An 18,568-nucleotide genomic window follows, 5' to 3' on the forward strand; every position below is an offset into this window, starting at 1 on the left:
GGGTGGCAAAAGTACTCAGTCGTCACAAAGGTGTGCAGAATAAAGGTAGCTCCTTTATTTCCTTGTAAGTGACCTCATAAGCCATCTATCTCACCCTACTAGATAATAAGAACAACCTGGACTTTTATAATAACAATATTTCAGTCTCTTCCAGTTCAGTTGCCCTGCATTTTAAACACTGGCATTTCAGATTTCAACTCCTTATTGGTGTGGGCTGACTCAGGCTCTATAGGAAAACACCGTCTTACGGAAGTCATATCAGGTTCTCACGACAGAAGAGAAGGGTCCTTTGGACTGTTGTTGGACCTCTTCTGGAACATGGTAAAACTGGTCTACTGTACACACTGGCGACCACAAAGATGCAGCTAATCCAGCCTGGCTTTTGAGGAAGATGTGATGGCACCAACTCCTAGAGCTCATGACTCTTGGCTGAAATTTTTAGCTATAATGGCCTCTTTGTGCCCAAGCTAGGCCACTGGGGCCTTTGAGATATCCAGATAATATGGAGAATACAAAGGACCTTAGACCAGGAGATGTTTCCCTAAGGCAGAGAGTCAAGGTGACTGCAGGTCTTTAAGAGAACTCACTCTTGGTCTCAGTGCCCCAACCCAATTTGGAAAGCAGCGGTAACTTGGAGGCAGGGCAAAAGGTGTGTGACACATGAATCTGAGGCAGTGCTTCTGGCTCCACTCCAAGTCCTACCATAGTCCTACTGATTCGATATTTGTAGGGGTGATCTATCCAACCCCGAACCTTTTAAAATTAATTATTTTTATTTTGAAATAATTGTAGATTCACATGTGGTTGTAAGAAATAATACAGAGATCCTTTATCCAGTTCACTAAACATCTTGCAAAGCAATAGGGCCCTATCACAACCAGGATATTAACATTGATACAGTCAAGGTATTGACTATTTCCATCACCACAAGATCTTTCACATGGCCTTTTATAGCGAAACAGGCTTCCCTTTCACTTTCACCCTCTCCCTGACCTTAGCAACCTCTAATCAATTCTCTACTTCTATAATTTTGTCATTTTGGGTATGTTATATAAATGGAATCATTCAGTATGTAACCTCTTGGGATTGTTGTTTTTTTTTTTTTTTAACTCAGCATAATGTTTTGGACATTCATCCAAGTTGTTGCCCATGTCAATAGTTCATTCTTCTTATTGCTGAGTAGTATTCCTTGGTTTGGATGTATCATAGTTTGTTTAACCACTCACCCTTTGAAGAATGCCCAAGTTGCTTCCAGTTTTTGACTATTGTAAATAAAATTATATAAACATCCATGTACAGATTTTTGTGTGAACATAATCTTTCATATTTTCTGGGATGAATAATTAGTATCTGGGTCATATGGTAGTTGTATATTTATTTTTCAAAGCAACTGCAAACTGTTTTTAAGAGTGGCTATACTATTTGGGGTTACATGCTGAACAGCAATGTACGAGTGATCTAATTTCTCCATCCTCACATTTGGTGTTGTCACTATTTTCTATTTTAGTCATTCTGTTAGGTGTGTAGTGATATTTCATGGTTTTAATTTGCATTTTCCTAATGGTTAATGATGTTGAACATCTTTTTATGTTCTTATTTACCATCTGTATTTCCTCCTTGGTGAAATGTCTTTTCATGCCTTTTGTCATTTTCTGATGGCATTGTTTGGGGATTTTTACTGTTGAAGTTTTAGAATTCTTTCTATCTTCTAGATACTAGTCCTTTATCAGACTAATGGTTTCCAAATATGTGGTTTCCAAATATTTTCTCACAGTTGGTGGCTTGTCTTTTTATCTTCCTAACAGGGTCTTTCACAGAGCAAAAATTTTAATTTTAATGAAATCTAATTTATCAAATTTTCTTTTTATGGATCACACTTTTGGTATTGAGTCAGAATTCTTTGCTCATTCTTAGATTCCAAAGATATTTTCCTTTTTTTTTTTTTTGGCTGAAAAATATAGGCTTATGTTATATTAAAGCCAGGATCCATTTTGAGTTAACATTGTATAAGGTCAAGGTCCAACTTTTATCTATAAATGTCCAACTCCAGCACTATTTGTTGAAAATGCTATCATTATAAAAAGAAAGAGAAGAAAGAGAAAAGGAAGAAGAAGAAGAAGAAGAAGAAGAAGAAGAAGAAGAAGAAGAAGAAGAAGAAGAAGAAGAAGAAGAAGAAGAAGAAGAAGGAAGAAGAAGGAGAAGAAAAGAAGAAGAAGAAGAGGAGGAGGAGGAGGAGAAGAGGAGGAAGAAGAAGAAGAAGGAAGAAGAAGAAGAAGAAGAAGAAGAAGAAGAAGAAGAAGAAGAAGAAGAAGAAGAGGGAGAGGAGGAGGAGGAGAGGAAGAAGAAGAGGGAGAGGGACGGGGAGGAGGAGGAAGAGGAGGATGAGGAGGAGGAGGAGAAAAGGAAAATGCTATCATTCCTTTATTGACTCACTTTTGCACCATTGTCAAAAATTAATTGGGCAAGTGTGTGGGTCTATTTCTGGGTTTTCTGGTCTATTAATATGACTGCAGGTCTTTAAGTGATTGATTTTCAAATATTGAATCTGACTTGAATCATTGGACTAAACTCTACTTAATTGTGGTGTATAATTCTTTGAATGTTTTGCTGAATTCTATTTGCTAACGTTTTGTTAAAGATCTTTTATCAATATTCATGAGAAATATTGATCTGCAGTTTTCTTATTTGGTACTGTCTTTGTCTGGTTTGGTATGAGGATGCTACTAGCTTCATAAAATGAATTGGGAAGTGATCACTTCTCTTTTTCTGTAAAATATTGTGTAGAATTGATATTAATTCTTCTTTAAATCTTTAGTAAAATTTTCCAGTGAAAGTATTTCATTCGGGAGATTTCTTTTGGAGGAATTTTTAAATTATAAATCCAATTTCCTTAATGGTGTTAGGATTATTCAAATGATCCATTTCACATTTGGTGAGTTATAGAGGCTTGTGTTTTTTGAGGAGTTGGTCCGTGAATCTGTATTGCCAAATATATGTGCGTGAAGATTTTGTAGAATTCCCATATTATTCTTTTGATGTCTTCAAGTTATGTAGCAATATCTTTTATTTAATTCCTAATATTGATCATTTGTGTCTTCTTTATTTTTCTTTATCAGTCTTGCTAGAAGTTTGTCAATTTTACTGATCATTTTTTGAATCAGATCTTTGTAACATTGATTTTCTCTCTGTTTTTCTGTTTTCAATTTCATTGATCCTCTTATCTTCATTATTTCTTTTATTCTGCTTGCTTTGGGTTTGTTTTGCTCTTCTTTTTCTGTATTCTTGAGGTAAAGTCTTAGATTATTGATTTAGGACATTTTAGGACATTTTCATTTTTCTAATATATACATTTGATGCTATAAATGTCCATTTTCAATCAACATCCCATAATTTTGCTATGTTGTATTGTAATTTTCATTCAGTTCAACGTAGTAAGTTCTCTTGAGTTTTTTTCTTTTGCCCCTGAATTATTTAGAACTGTGGTGTTAGGAGATTTTTCTATTATTTTTTCTATTATCTTTTGGTTATTGACTTCTAGTTCAGAGAATATACTCTGTATGATTTCAGTTCTTTTAGATTTGTTGAGGTTTGTTTCATGGCCCAGGATATGGTTTATGTTGATACGTGAAAAGAATGTTATTGTTGGATGGATTGTTCCAGAAATGCTAATCAGATCTTTTTGTTGATGGTATTGTTGAGTTCTATAGTGTTGTTGTATCAATTGCTGAGAGAGGTGATTGAAGTTTCCAAATATAATCATGGAAATGTCTATTTCTCTTTTCATTTATATCCATTTTTGCTTCAGATATTTTTCATCTCTATTTTTTTGTGGTACACAGACATTTAGAATTTCTATATGTTTCTCTCTGTCTTATGGGTGTTTCTTTGTTTTGAAGTCTACATTATATAATGTTAATAGAGCCACCTCTGCTTTCTTTTGATTAACATTTCCATGATATATTTTTTTCACTCTTTTAACTTTCAGCCTGCCTATGGTTATATTTGATGTGACTTTCTTGTAGACAGTATGTAGTTTGGTCATTTTTTAATCTTCTCTTCCAATCTTTATTGAGACCATTTATATTAACTTAATTACTGATGTACTTGAATTTAAGTCTGCTGTTTTATTTTTGTTTTCTATCTGTTCTCTTTATTTCTTCTATGCTTTTTATTGCCTTCCTGATAGTTATTTAACATTCTTTTAATCTATGACCCTGTTCCCACACTCAGTTCCATCCCTATCTAAGTAGACACCATAGTCTATCAATTCAACCACTCTTTTGCCATAATCTTCAAATTTATTGCCATTGTTCTTCATTCTCATCCTCTGGCAAAATCCAAACTTTATAAAAACCTAATTCCCTGCCTCTTTCTCATTTAAGCAGCTCAGCAGGAAGGAGAAAAATAGCACTGTGGAGGAAATTGGTAAACCAAAATTCCATGTTATAGTTTCCCATTGCCCCACGCTATTGGCTTATTCTCCTGTGTTTATGGTCAGTGCTCTGTCTCTCTCTTCCATTCCTCACAGCGGTTACTGAAGCCGCTTCCTCCACTCTCCTTTCCTAACATCTCGCTACCTATCTCACTCTCATCTACTACTTCATAGAGAAAATAGAAGCCATCAGGTAGGACTGACTCTACATCCACAATCTCGTACACATCTGTACTCATTCACTTCCATGATCAAGGATGAAATTCCTCCTTCGAAAGCCAGTACCTGAGTCTGACCTATGTACCCCATCATGGCCTGCTCATTCAGTAACCTTACTCATCAATTATTGCCTCTCTTCTAGTTCTTCAATATATTATCCCTCATAAAAGCTTGTCTGTCATCATTAAAAAAATCCCTCTTCAAGTCTTTGGAGTAAATACCTAGTAGAGGGATTGCTGGACCATATGGTAGATCGATTCTTAGTATTTTGAGGAAACTCCATATTGTTTTCCATTGTGGCTCTACCAATTTGTAGTCCTACTAGCAGTGTATGAGGATTCCTTTTTCTCCGCATCCTCTCCAACATTTGTTATTACTTGTCCTGTTGATAGTAGCCGTTATAACAGGTGTGAGATGGTATCTCGTGGTTTTGATTTGCATTTCTTTAATAGCTAGTGATTTTGAAAATCTCTTCATACGTTTGTTGGCCATTTGTATGCCTTCTTGGGAGAAGTGTCTGTTCAGGTCCTCTGCCCATTTTTTATACATCCGAAAAGATATATGTACAGTGATGTTCATAGCAGCATTATTCATGGTGGCAGGGACATGGAAGCAACTGAAGTGTCCTACAATAGATGATTGGATAAAGAAGTTGTGGTACATATATGCAATGGAATATTACTCAGGTATAAGAAGAGATGAAATATTGCCATTTGCGACAACATGGATGGATCTTGAGATAATCATGCTAAGCAAAATAAGCTAGACAGAAAAAGTTGAAAACCACATGATATGTGGGATATAAATCTAAAAGCAACAAACAAACAGAGACTCATGGACATGGACAGTAGACTAGTGGTTACCAGACGGTGGGGGAAGGGGGAGGTAGATAGGGTAAAAGGGGTCAAATATATGATGACAGAAAGAAATCTAACTATGGACGGTGAACACACAATGCGATACATATGTGTGTGTGTATATATATATACACACACACACACACACACACACACACACGCGTGCGCATATATATACATATATAACTTATTGTTGAATCGCATATTTGAAACTTATTAGAGTTCATTAACCAATGTCACCACCACCACCACCACCACCACCACCACAATAACAACAACAACAACAACAACAACAAATAATAATAATAATAAATCCCTCTTGCTTCCCTTCTCATTACTTCTCCCCCTCAAAGCTGGGATTCTTAAATGTGCTTTCTATACTAGCTGTCTATACTTCCTCACATTCTATTCTCTCCTCAACCAACTGCCATCTAATTTTTGCCCTTACCATGTTTAAACAATTCTTACCAAGATCTCCAAAGGCATTTATTACTGAAGCCAGCAGACACTTTTCAACCTTATCTTACTTGACATTGTTGTTGTTTTTGCACAATTGAACAATATCTTCTTTGTGAAAAAATTTCTTTTTCTTGGCCTCTTCTGCTTTCCCTTAATCTCTCTTTGGTCTCTATCAAGTTTTCCCCACTCTCTGCCTGTGTTCTCTGTTGTAGGCCCACTTCTCTTCTCTATTTACACACTAAATCTGAACACTTATCCAACCCTTGACTGTTCACTCTCCTTATTCCCTATAATTACTATATTGCCACATCCTTCATTCCACTTCTACTATGTATAAGTTGGCTCTAGCTGCCATAACAAAATACTACAGACTGGGTGGCTTAAACATATTTATTTTTTAACAGTTCTGAAGGTTAGAAGTCCAAAATCAAGGTGTCAGTATGATCAGGTTCTGGTGAGGACTCTCTTGCAGGCTTGTGGAGGACTGCCTTCTTATTGTGTTCTCACATGGTGAGAGTATAAACTTTAGTGTCTCTTCTTATAATCCCATTGTGTAGGCCCCACCCACATGACTTCATCTAAACCTAATTATCTCCCCAAAACCCCACCTCCTCCAAATACCATTACACTGGGCATTAAGGCTTCAATATATGAATGGAGGGAGAGGGATACACAATGCAGTCCGTAGCACATTGTTCCTGAAATTCTTCTGCTTTGTTCATCTCTACTGCCATTTTTTCTTACTTGGATTATTTCAATAGTTTCCCAATTGGTCTTTGCCTGTGTTATCCCCTTCAAAGCCGTTCCCCATAATGTAGCTAGACTGACATAGCTGAGACAGAAATCAGGCCTCATCACTTCCTTGCAAAAGATAAGTTAGTTTCTGATAGACTTTCTGTGAAGTCTATACACTTTAATATAGCACAGAAATCCCTCCATATTTGGGCTCCTGCTTATCTCTCTGGGCCCATCTCTCTTCCTTCCCCACTTATACTCAATAGTACTGCTATACAAGAAAAAGATATAAAAGGCACCCAAATAGAAAACAAAGAAGTCAAACTGTCACTATTTGCAGATGACATAATTCCCTATATAGAAAACTCTAAAGACTCCACAAGAACACTACTAGAAATAATAAGCAAATACAGTAAAGTTTCTGGATATAAAATCAATGTTCAAAAATCCATAGCATTCCTATATTCTAATAATGAAATGTCAGAAAAAAGAAGTGGAAAAAATAATTCCTTTTGTAATTGCAACAAAAAGAATAAAATACCTAGGAATAAATCTAACGAAACCTGTGAAGGTACTATATAATGAAAACTATAAGACCCTGTTCAAAGAAATCGAAGAAGATACTAAGAAATGGAAAGACATTCTGTGTTCTTGGATTGGAAGAATCAACATAGTTAAAATGACCGTATTATCTAAAGCATTATACAGATTTAATGCAATCCCCATCAAAATCCCATCGGCATTTTTTAAAGAAATAGAACAAAAAATTATCAGATTTGTATGGAAGCACGAATGACCAGAATTGCCAAAGCCATCCTGAGAATAAAGAACAAGGCTGGAGGCATCACTCTGCCTGACTTCAAATTATACTACAAAGCAACAGTAATCAAAACAGCATGATATTGTCAGAAAAACAGTGAAACAGAATCAGGAGTCCAAAAGTAAACCAATGTTTATATGGGCAAATGATTTTCAACAAAGAAGCCAAAAACATACAATGGAGAAAGGAAAGCCTCTTCAATAAATGGTGCTGGGAAAACTGGAAAGCCACCTGCAAAAGAATGAAACTTAGACTGTTATCTATCACCACACACCAAAATTAACTCAAAATCAATTAAGGACCTAAATATAAGATCTGAAACAATAAAACACATGGAAGAAAACATAGGAATTAAACTCAAGGACCTTGGAGTTAAAGAGAGTTTTATGAATTTGACCTCAAAGGCAAGAGAAGTAAAGGCTAAAATAAATGAATGGGAACAAATCAAACTAAAAAGCTTCTGCTCAGCAAAAGAAACCATTAACAAGGTAAAAAGAAAACCATCCATATAGGAAAATATATTTTCAAGCAATGCCTCTGATAAGGGCCTATCCAAAATATACAAAGAACTCATATGACTCAATAACAACAACAACAAAAATGATCCAATCAAAAAATGAGCAGAGGACCTGAATAGACACTTATGCCTAGAGGACATACAAATGGCCAACAAATATTTGAAAAGATGCTCAACATCGCTAGCTATTAGGGAAATGCAAATCAAAACCACAATGAGACACCATCTCACACCTGTAGGAATAGCTATAATCAACAGGACAAGTAATAACAAATGTTGGAGAGGTTGAAGAGGAAAAAGAACCCTCATACACTGCTGGTGGGACTGCATTTTGGTACAGCCACTATGGGAAACAACATGGAGCTTTCTCAAAAAAACAAGAATTGATCTACCATGTGATCCAGCAATCCCTCTACTGGGTATTTACCCAAAAGACTTGAAAACCCATATCAGAAAAGGTATTTGCAAACTGACGTTTATAGCAGCATTATTCACAATGGCCAGGACATGGAAACAACCGAAGTGTCCTATGATAGATGATTGGCTAAAGAAACTGTGGTATATACATACAATGGAATATTACTCAGCCATAAGAAGGGATGAAATACTGCCATTTATGACAATATGAATGAACCTCAAGATAATCATGCTAAGCGAAATAAGCCAGACAGAAAAAGTTGAAAATCACATGATATCACTTATATGTAATGTAGAAATCTAAAAGCAACAAAAGAACAGGACAAACAGAGACTCATGGACTATAGACTAGTGGTTACCAGAGGGTAGGGTGGAGGAAGGTAGACGGGGTAAAGGGGGTCAAATATTTTGTGAAAGAAAGAAATCTAACTACGGGAGATGAGCACACAGTGTAAACATATATATGCCTTACTGTTAAAGTGTACAGCTGAAATTTACTAGATTTTGTTAACCAATGTCACAATCAATCAATCAATCAATCAAAGAAAAGATGATACCACCATAGTACAGTACTTAGAGTTTGCTGAACACACAATGCTTATTAAAATTTCCTTATTTTCAAGTCTCAACTTAGATGTCACCTCTTCTAACAAGCCCTCCATGATTCTTAGGCTAAACTGGGTGCTTTTCTTCAGTGTCTGCACAACTCATTGTGTTTATTTCTATCATAGCACTGAGCCCACTTTGTCATAGTTTTTTACTTCTCTGTCTTCCTCACTTGGCTAAAAGCTCTTTGAGGGCAGTCACTGGTTCTTGCTCCTCTTTCTGTTCCAATTCTATGGTGCAGTTCTGAGCACAAGTAGATACTTCATGTTTGTTTATTAGGTGAAGGAAATTTCATGAAACTTCTCTTTATTGATCAGAAAACTAATAAAGAGAATATAAGTGATCACTCGAACACAGCCAAGCTAGCGAGAAGCCCAGAAAACAAAGCATGTTGCTAGCAATGAGTCAGCTGTCAATATTCCCAGACCTGGCACTGATACTACTGAAAAAGATTACTACAATCAGGCTATTTCATTTCTTTGGGCCTTCACCTGGAAAATGAAGAGGTTGCGTTAAATCACCTTCTAAGTTTTCTTCTAATGCTAAGGTTCTATAATTCCATGTAAGGAGACCATAAACATCTGGTTGGTATTTCTCAGAAATTACAAACTTGGGATATTTCTTACTCTACCAGAAAAGAATATGGGGATAACCCAGAGGCCAGGCAAGCAGGGTTTCCTTTCACTACCCATTCGTTTCTTTATTAAGTCAACATTTATTGAGCACCTAATGTGTACCAAGCGTTTCATGCTTTTCAGTTTAAACATTTCATAAGTGCTGATAAACTGTAAGTAAAAAGGACAAAATTCTTTGTGAGGATAATTTGACATATAATTTTCCAAAGTTCAGACAGAAACACAGTGATTTCATAGGGGAAAACTACATAGAAGGCACTAAGAACTACTCTATTCAATTGCATTTAGAAATGGTTCTATAACTACTACATAGAGCAAGCATGACTCATCGAATGTAATCAGTCATAAAGCAACACTTCAAATTTACTCCATAGAGTTAACACTTTCTCTGCTCTTGGATGAAACTTAGAGCAAATTTTCATTCTTCTGGTCACTTCCAGAATATATTCTTTGGTCAATCTTTAACGTGTATAGATCCATGTCATGGTAAAAACATCAACAGTTAACTTTCTTCCCTCCCCAGCTCAGCCTCCACAGATGCCTACAGTTGGTTAGGAAAGCAGCCTGTTGTCTTTCCTTTTTCCCCAACCCTGCCTCTTTCAGCTTTCTGAAGGTGATTTCACAGTTCTCTGAGGTTGGAATACTGGGAGGAAGATGAGGAAAGGAGAACAGGCAAGTTCTTATTTTTCTAGTAGTCTTGTGAAGATCTACTATCAGAGTTCTCTGGCCTTGATGGGTATTCAGATTTGCCTCTCTTGTTAGTGTTATATGAGTTCTTTGGAGACACTCTAAGGCAGGGCTTCTCTCACCTGCATTTCTCTATAGACAGAGTACATCTTAATATGGCTGGCTGATCATTTACTCTTCCTCAGGAATCTGGAACCAACTCCAGCTTTTCTGTTCATGCGGTCACCCATCTAGATGACCCTCTTCTTCTGGTGGTTGGCAATCCTTTGCATTCCTTGACTTGTAGTTGCATCACTTCAACTTTTGCCTCTGTCTTCACAAGATAATCTCCCTGTCAGCATCTCTGCACAGCTTTCTTATAAAAACAACAGTCATCAGATTCAGGGTCCACCCTAATCCAGTAGGACATCATCTTAACTTAATTATATCTGCAAAGACCCTATTTCCAAATAAATTTGTATTCATAGGTTCTGTGTGAACATGGATTTGGCAAGACACACTATACAATTCAGTACTGTAAAATTTTCTGTAGAAAGGTTTAGTATCAATACAAATATGATGTTAGATGTTTTTCCACCAAACAATGTTTTAAAAAATAGAAGAATAACATTAAATTTGGAAAGGCCTGTGAAAATAGGAATCCCTGGGTTTCACTGGAGTGCATTGCATAGCAATAGTCATATTCATAGAGGAATATGACAAAGGAGGCATACAAACAGCTTAATAAGCATGGGTATGTATTGTATGAGAGAATCAAAGCGAGCTAATAATAGCTACCGTAGAGATGAGTGAGTGGATGCTTTTTCCACAGCTGAACCCTCAGCGAGATGATGGAGTATTTGTTGATTTTGCCATGTGACTGATGAAAACAAAAGAGATACAAGGAAGACAAATGACATAATTTTGAGTGTTTTGACTATAACTACACATTTTAAAGTTATAATAGTATTATTAGTGTTGTGTTGCTATATATAATTATCAATTTTAAGCTTCTGCAACATTTCAGGAAATTTTCCTGGGAATATTTTCCCCCTTTACTGGGTTTCCCTTTTTCCAAAAATTCAAGCGCTTGGTGGAAATCTTGCTCAACTAGTGACATAACAGCAAGCATAAAACTGAAAGCAACTAAAGGAGAACTTTCATGATATCCATCAAAGTTTTTTTTTTTTTTTTTTTTTTTTACATAAACTTCAATCATTTATCATCTAAAGTCTATCCTGAGAAAATTTGGAACTTTAGAAAGGTGCAATGAATAGTTAATGCTTACACGTGTTCTATTTCCCATCTATGTACTCTTTCTGGTCTTGAGTAACTTTTTCTTAGGAACTTTGATTTTGCTTGGCTAAGAGTGCCTTTGGAAAATCATATGTTTACCCATCCCTGCTAATTCAATGAGAGTGGCATGCAACTTTAGAAACTTGGAGTGACTTTGTTAAATAACATGTATTTCTTATTCAAAATGATTGTAGACTTTTTTTATTACTACTTTTACCTCTATTTTTCTTGTAACTTCTTTTTTTGAATGTGGCAAACACCACCGTGTGCATTCCTTTGTATGCGCAAATGGAGTCTGTGGAAGCTGATCTATTCTTTCTGTGCAATTTATGCCAAATTTAAATCTTCCTTTGGATAATTGTTTTCTTTATGTGTTGCTGTGTCTTTATTGCAATTTGTATTGTATTTTCTTTTGTAAGACATTTGAATTCTTGTGAAAGTGTGTAAATAATGAAACAACACCCACACCATTATTTAGCTACCGTGGGTGCTGCCACACTGCTTTCTTTCTGTTTTCTGTTTTTTCCTTCTTCTTTTTCTTCTTCTTCTTCTTTTTTTTTTTATCACTATAAGAATAGTTCTGAGAAATAGAAATGATGCAACAGTCTTATGATTAATTAATGGAGAAAATGTATATTTCAAAATGGGCCTCTATAACTGGTTTTGAACTTCATGCCATTTTGCGCTGGCTTAAAAAACAGTAGCAGGTGTGATATACTTTGTATAATGTTCCACCATAAACTGAACATGGTAGGAGGTATAATACCATCAGTTAAAGTGAAATGGTTGTATTGTAACCAGAGAAATTATTGAGCTTCTGTAAGGATTGGCCTGTTTTTATAAAATAAGTCAAGCAACAAAAAAGATTTTTCCACCTTGGAAAAAGGCCAAATGTATAAGTTATGTAAAACCGCTTAGCCCATTTGTACTCAATAGTCTTCAGGACTCTTAAAATTCCTTTTACATGAAGGGCTCCAAGGCAGTATTTGGAATTTCAAGGTCCACACAGAAGCAGATCCGTGGAGTCGAGGAGATGTTAAGAGAGAGAAGGGACTGAGGACTGTTCCCCTCGGTCTCTGCTGCCTCCTCACTTTTTGTAGGAGACTTTTGCAGGGTGAGCGGGGACCACATCAGCACAGGCTATGGGAAGGGGGAAGAGACCAAGATCCAGAGGGAACAGAGCCTGTGTTCAGAAGCTGGCCCATCCCCAGGAGACAACCAGGCAGGCCATTGTGCAGTGGTCGAAGGGCATGGCTAGCTGAGACTGGGCCAGGCTATTTGGATATATGAATGAGTCCTATCTGCCAATGGAACACAGTTCTGGAAAAAGTCCAGGTGATAATACTCAAAATCCGGCATGATTCCAGATGATCAGTTCAGTCACTGCAGGCCTCCAGCCAGAAGCTGAGAAGGGAGTAGGAAATCACATCCTACTTCGCAAGCTAAGGGGAGGAGAGCAAGAGTTTGGCAGAGCATCAGGACCTGAGTGGAGGTAGCTGGAGTCCAGGGCAGGAATCGAAACCCTGCAGAGAACTGAAGTGCTTAGCAGAGAAACTGAGGCCGATTGGAGTCCCAAGGCTTTAGCCAAAGTGGTAAGAGAACACTGAGTCTAAGAGTCTCCGGGAGGAACCCGATATGCAGGTCTCTAGGCAACCAAACCAGTTTCATCTATTAATAGGTCTAAGACTGATGACACGATCAGGATTGGCTCCGACTGGTTGGGAACGACTAAGAGCTTTTGGAACTTTAATGTGCATAAGAATTAGTTAATATGCAGATTCTGATTGGGTAGGTCTGAGCTGGAGCCAATATATTCTGAATTTCTAACAAGATCCTAAGCCATGCTGCTGATTTTCTAGAGCAGCTAAACCCAGAGAGTCCAAACTTGCCGTCATTCCCTTTCCCCAATCGCACTGCTCTCCATCCCTTTCACCTGCCCAATCAATGTGTCCTTCCTCCCTGACCCTCCTCATCATCAGGGCTGACCACCTTCTCTCCTTTCCCCTTTCCTTGTCCTTTTCCTCTTCCTCTTCCTTTTCTCTTCCTCCCAACTCCTCTCCTACTGCATTTCTTCTGTCAAGACCACCAACAGAAAAAGAGCTTTTGTTCAGATAAAAAAGAGAAAAGAGAGCAAAAGCCAAAACCATTTTCCTGATTGTTAGTACACAACTAAATGCTTCTACGTTTGATAGATACGCTTAGTCCAGATTAACACTTAGTCTTTTTCAGTTACTATCTTGTAAAGAATGTAAATAATATGTGACCTCTTACCTCACCTTCCTGATAGACCTCAAAAGTTAAACATCGGAGTGTTCACTTTGGTAGCACAGATATGAAAATTGGAACAATACAGAGAAGACTATCACAGCCCTTGCACACAAAGAGGATGCTCAAATTCCTGAAGCAGTCCTTATCTTTAAAAAGACATTAAAAAGACAAATTAATGGAGAAATAGAATGTTTATGAAAGAGAGGAACCAATATAGTAAAATTTTGAATTTTACTCACATTAATCTATAAAAATAATGAAAATCCAATAAAAATCCCGACAAAGTTTTAGTAAAACCTAATTCTAAGATTTGAATAAAAAAGCGAATGGCCAAGAAAATTTTGGAGATAAAGAATAGAGTGTGGAAAAGAGAAAAAGAATAAAATGAGGAAAGGGAGTTTTCACTTCACGAGAGTGAAAGACTTAATACATAATCAGAGTTATTAAAATGGTGTAACACTAAATGGCTCTATTTAATGTGATCATGAGCAATTTTAATTTATTTGTGCTCTTTTGATTTTCTACACCAAATATGTACAAGTTTTGTGATTAAAAGTAAAGCTAAAGTCTACGGCCATGCTACCCTGAACAAGCCCAATCTCGTCTGATCTCGGAAGCTATGCAGGGTCAGGCCTGGTTAGTACTTGAATGGGAGACCACCTAAAAAGACCAGGTGCTATTGGCGTAAAAAAATAACAAATAAGGGATTGTAAGCTGACAAGGTCCTCGTACTTTGTGAGGTCAACCAAGGATTGCCTTGCCCCGCCCCCCTCAAAAAAAGTAAAGCTAAAAATAAATGCTTTAAAGAAGGAAATATCTACTAAAAGATTTTTAAAAAATCAGAATGGAGTCACATATTTATTTTAGATTCCCATTTTCTGAAAGTATATCTGTCTATAGTATACATTGAATGTGTTTCCATTTCCTTCACTAGGGGTCACTAATTCCTGCTTACACTAAAAGCTCATCATGTAATGTGGGGCTAGTTAATTAAACTCTCTCAGTTTTTCAGTCTGCAAAATGGTAATATAAATAGCTTCCCAGTTCACCTTGGAGGATTACTTGTTGGAATTATACAGGATAATATGTGAAACTGCTTAACAAAATATCAAACGCTATACAAATGCAAACTGCTATTACCACTGAGTAATTGAAACAAGAAGTTGTAGATTTTAGAATTTTGTACCATCTCGTGTTGGTGTGACTGGATTATTTGAGCTATTTGTGCTCAATAGGTGAAAGAGGTTTGGAAAGCAAAGTTTAAATCACAACCCATCTCCCCATGGTTCATCTCATTTCACAGCTGTTTTTCATTCATTCAATAACTATATTTATTGAGTGTCAATATGCACTAAGGCCTGTAGTTATGATGATAACACAGACTGTGTCCTTGCATGCATGAAGCTTATGGATTAGCAGAGTGTTTGTAGACAAGAAAATAGGTCATTTCAAAATAGGGTGACAGACGCTGTGATGTGGTAAGTCCAGGAAGCCATGGAGTTCTTCTGGAGTCACCACCCAGGTTTAGAAATCATAGAAGTTTTCTTGGACCATGCAATAGTTAAGATGATGAAAGGGATGAAGGAGAACAAATGGAAGGTGCTTGGAGACAGGGAAAGGGGGAAGAGAAGTGTGTTCCAGACAGAGAGAGGAACACTTGTACTGCTCCAGGGGCAAGACAAAGCAATGGAACTCCTCTGAGGTTTAAAGGGGAAAAAAAAAGCACAAAAAACCCTAGATCATAATGTTGCCCAGACCAGGCTCAACATGAGCTCACCATGACTCATATTGCAATAGGTTTTAGGATGGTCCCCTCCCCCACATCAAGCTTTCTGACCACTCCCCAACAGGCTTTTCTCCTTCATTGCCTGGCCTTTCCTTTTGAAAAGATAGCACTCTAAAGAGGTGGAAAGAGGCTTTTCTCTTTTGAAGTAGCAGCATTATTAACAGAGAAGGAAAGTCTCCCATGAGCTATGGCAAAATCCTGCAGATTGGTTTATGAATCAATGTAGCTTAGGTTAAAGCAACCTAATTTCCCGAAAGCCACTCTATGGCTTTAGGCTTCCATAGGGGCCTAAAGCTTGTATGATATTTACTCATAGTTAAAATTAAGTGGAAATAGAAAAAAAAAAAACAAACCCAAGGAAGAATTTTTCTGGAAGATCGTATCATTAAAGAAAAAAATTCAAAACTACAAAGCAATGTGGACAAAATATATATAATGCATTAAAGAAGATCTGGCAGTATATATATCAATGTGTTAAATTGATAACTATCTCTTAGTGATTGGGTTTCATGTGATTTTTTAATATCCTTTTTTTTGTGAAATATACATTTGGGAAAGAGAATGATATATGAAAGTATAATTTAATACATTTTTATAAAGTGAACACTTACATGACCACTACTCAGGTCTAGAAATAGAATATGATCCAGAAGTCCTCCATTCACTCTTTCCCAGTCACAACCCACCCCTCCCCAAGAGGTCACCACTGCCATTTTAGGATAATCTTTTTTCTTTAATTTTATCACCTAAGTTTATATCTCTAGATACTATATCTTTTCCAGTTATTTCGAACTTTAAGTAAATGGGAGCATATAATATTACGCCTCTGGCTTCTATCTCTTAACATTAGGTTTCTTAATTTCATCCATGTTGCTGAGGATATTGTGGTTCATTCATTTTCAGTGCTGTATGGTATTACAAGGCTGGATAGACTTTATTTACCCACCCTACTGTTGATGGACAGTTTGGCTTGTTTTCAGTTTGGGGCTATTATGAATAGAGTTGCTCTTCTTCTGATGCTCACATTCATATATTTCTATTGGATATATACCCAGTGGTAGAAGTCTGGGTCACCAGATCTGCATATCTTTAACTTTAATAGGTAATTAAAGTTAAGCAGCTACCCAAGAACAGCAGTAGCAGTGAAGACTCCTGTAGCAGCAAATGAGAGTTCCCACTGACCTATGCTAAAGTTTTATGTAAATTTTTTCTTCAGCTAATCTGAATTTTCTCTTTTTCTCTATAATAAATAGCTATTGGGTTAATTAGGCAAAATGCTACTCTAGTATTTCTTAAAATTGTCTTTCCCAATGGAAATATTATTTTTAAACTTTTAAAGTGAAGTAAATAATTCATATAGAAAAAGCACACAGATCACAGCTAGCTTAACGTATTGTCACCAAGTGAGCACACCTCTGTATCCACCATCCAGGTTAGGAAATAGAACATTCTAGCACCCTGGAAGCCATCTTCACGGCCCCTTCTAATCACAATCTTCTTCCTCCTCATCAAAGGTAAACTATTTTACTTGGTTCTTAGTTTTTGAACTTTATACAAATGGAACAATACAGTATATATTATTTTGTGTCTAGCCTCTTTTATTTTCCAACATTGTAAGATTCATCTGTATTGTTATATGTAGCAATAATTCGTTCATTTTTCCTTTTCTTGCCACAAGGAAGAAATATTGACCTAAGAGAGCTGACCTGATTAACACTCTTCAACTCACAGAATGTATTGACCTATATCACACAGAGATTAGAACATTTTCCAACCATTTGTATTTTTATTGTTTCTAAACAACTAATAAGCTTTTAGGTCAGAGAGGCTGTAGAGAGAGAGAGGATGACATCCCCAAGCCGTCCCTGATTTCTGTAATAATGGCTCCCCTTGGAACTATCTCTCAGTGGTAGTGGTTGTTTTCATTCTCTTCTTGTCCATCTAAAATGCTAAACAGTAGCACATTCCCAGGTTGCACACTTCTATATAAAACTGAGCTGTCACAGGATTTTACTAGAAAGTTGATTTATTTCCGAGGACCATGAGAGTCCAAGCATAAAACTGGCATCTGGCCTCCGAGAGAGCCGTTGACTTAGAGGCAGCGACAGCTTTAAAATTGCATTGGTACATATTGGAACAGGGTCCTTTTAGTATGAATCATAGCCTAAAAACTGTCCAGGGGAAAAAAATCCTAAAACTCTTCTACAAAAGGAAAGGTAAAATCAATAGCTTATATTTTTAACTCTTTCAAATAAGCAATGCTAAGCCTTTCTACACAAAACAATTGCTTACATCTAACTTTGGGGTTTTTTAAAGGACAAAGTGTCAACTGAGTTCGAATTCTTAGAACGGAATCTTAGTATCAATCGATTTTGTAAAGCAGCCCAACAGGCTCTCAGATGGTAACTCTCTGAGAGGCTATGTGTGAATGTGTAGTAAACGTAATTTTTCTTCTTTTTTTTTTCCTTTAGGCCTTGAGATGTAATTATTAAAGCTTCAAATGTCCCTAGTGATATTAACTTGATAATCAAATTTGGATCACAGGAATGAAATAACGTAAAGTGTGCCTTCATTACTGCTCTCCTCAAAATAATTCACTTAAATAATTCTACCCTCCCCAACCACAGATCTGTAACTAGATCGTGGAGATAGCCAGTAAATTTAGCAAGAGTATTCAAAATGGTCAAATTGATTCTCAAAACAAAGAATGCCATGTTTAAACAAAACAAGTAAACAATTTTCTACCACAAAAGTAAAACAAAACATTGCTGAAATCATGTGCAAAAATGACAAATCAAAATGCTAAGTAAAATTGCAAAATGTAGGAGATCTTATTGCTAAACTAGCTATTGAAG

At 36.6% G+C, this 18,568-nt stretch overlaps 1 non-coding gene and 1 pseudogene across 1 annotated transcript; both read left to right on the forward strand.

The window, feature by feature from the left end:
- The first annotated feature begins 13,968 nt into the window (after nt 1-13,968).
- On the forward strand, nt 13,969-14,077 carry LOC120605627 (U6 spliceosomal RNA). Its single transcript, XR_005653671.1, has one exon. It is a non-coding gene; the product is annotated as a U6 spliceosomal RNA (small nuclear RNA).
- Nucleotides 14,078-14,493: 416 nt separating this feature from the next.
- Nucleotides 14,494-14,612, forward strand: LOC120605663 (uncharacterized; annotated as a pseudogene).
- Nucleotides 14,613-18,568: the final 3,956 nt, after the last annotated feature.

Source organism: Pteropus medius, unplaced genomic scaffold, assembly GCF_902729225.1.
Source record: "Pteropus medius unplaced genomic scaffold, Ma_sr-lr_union100, whole genome shotgun sequence".
Classification (NCBI taxonomy): Eukaryota; Metazoa; Chordata; class Mammalia; order Chiroptera; family Pteropodidae; genus Pteropus; species Pteropus medius.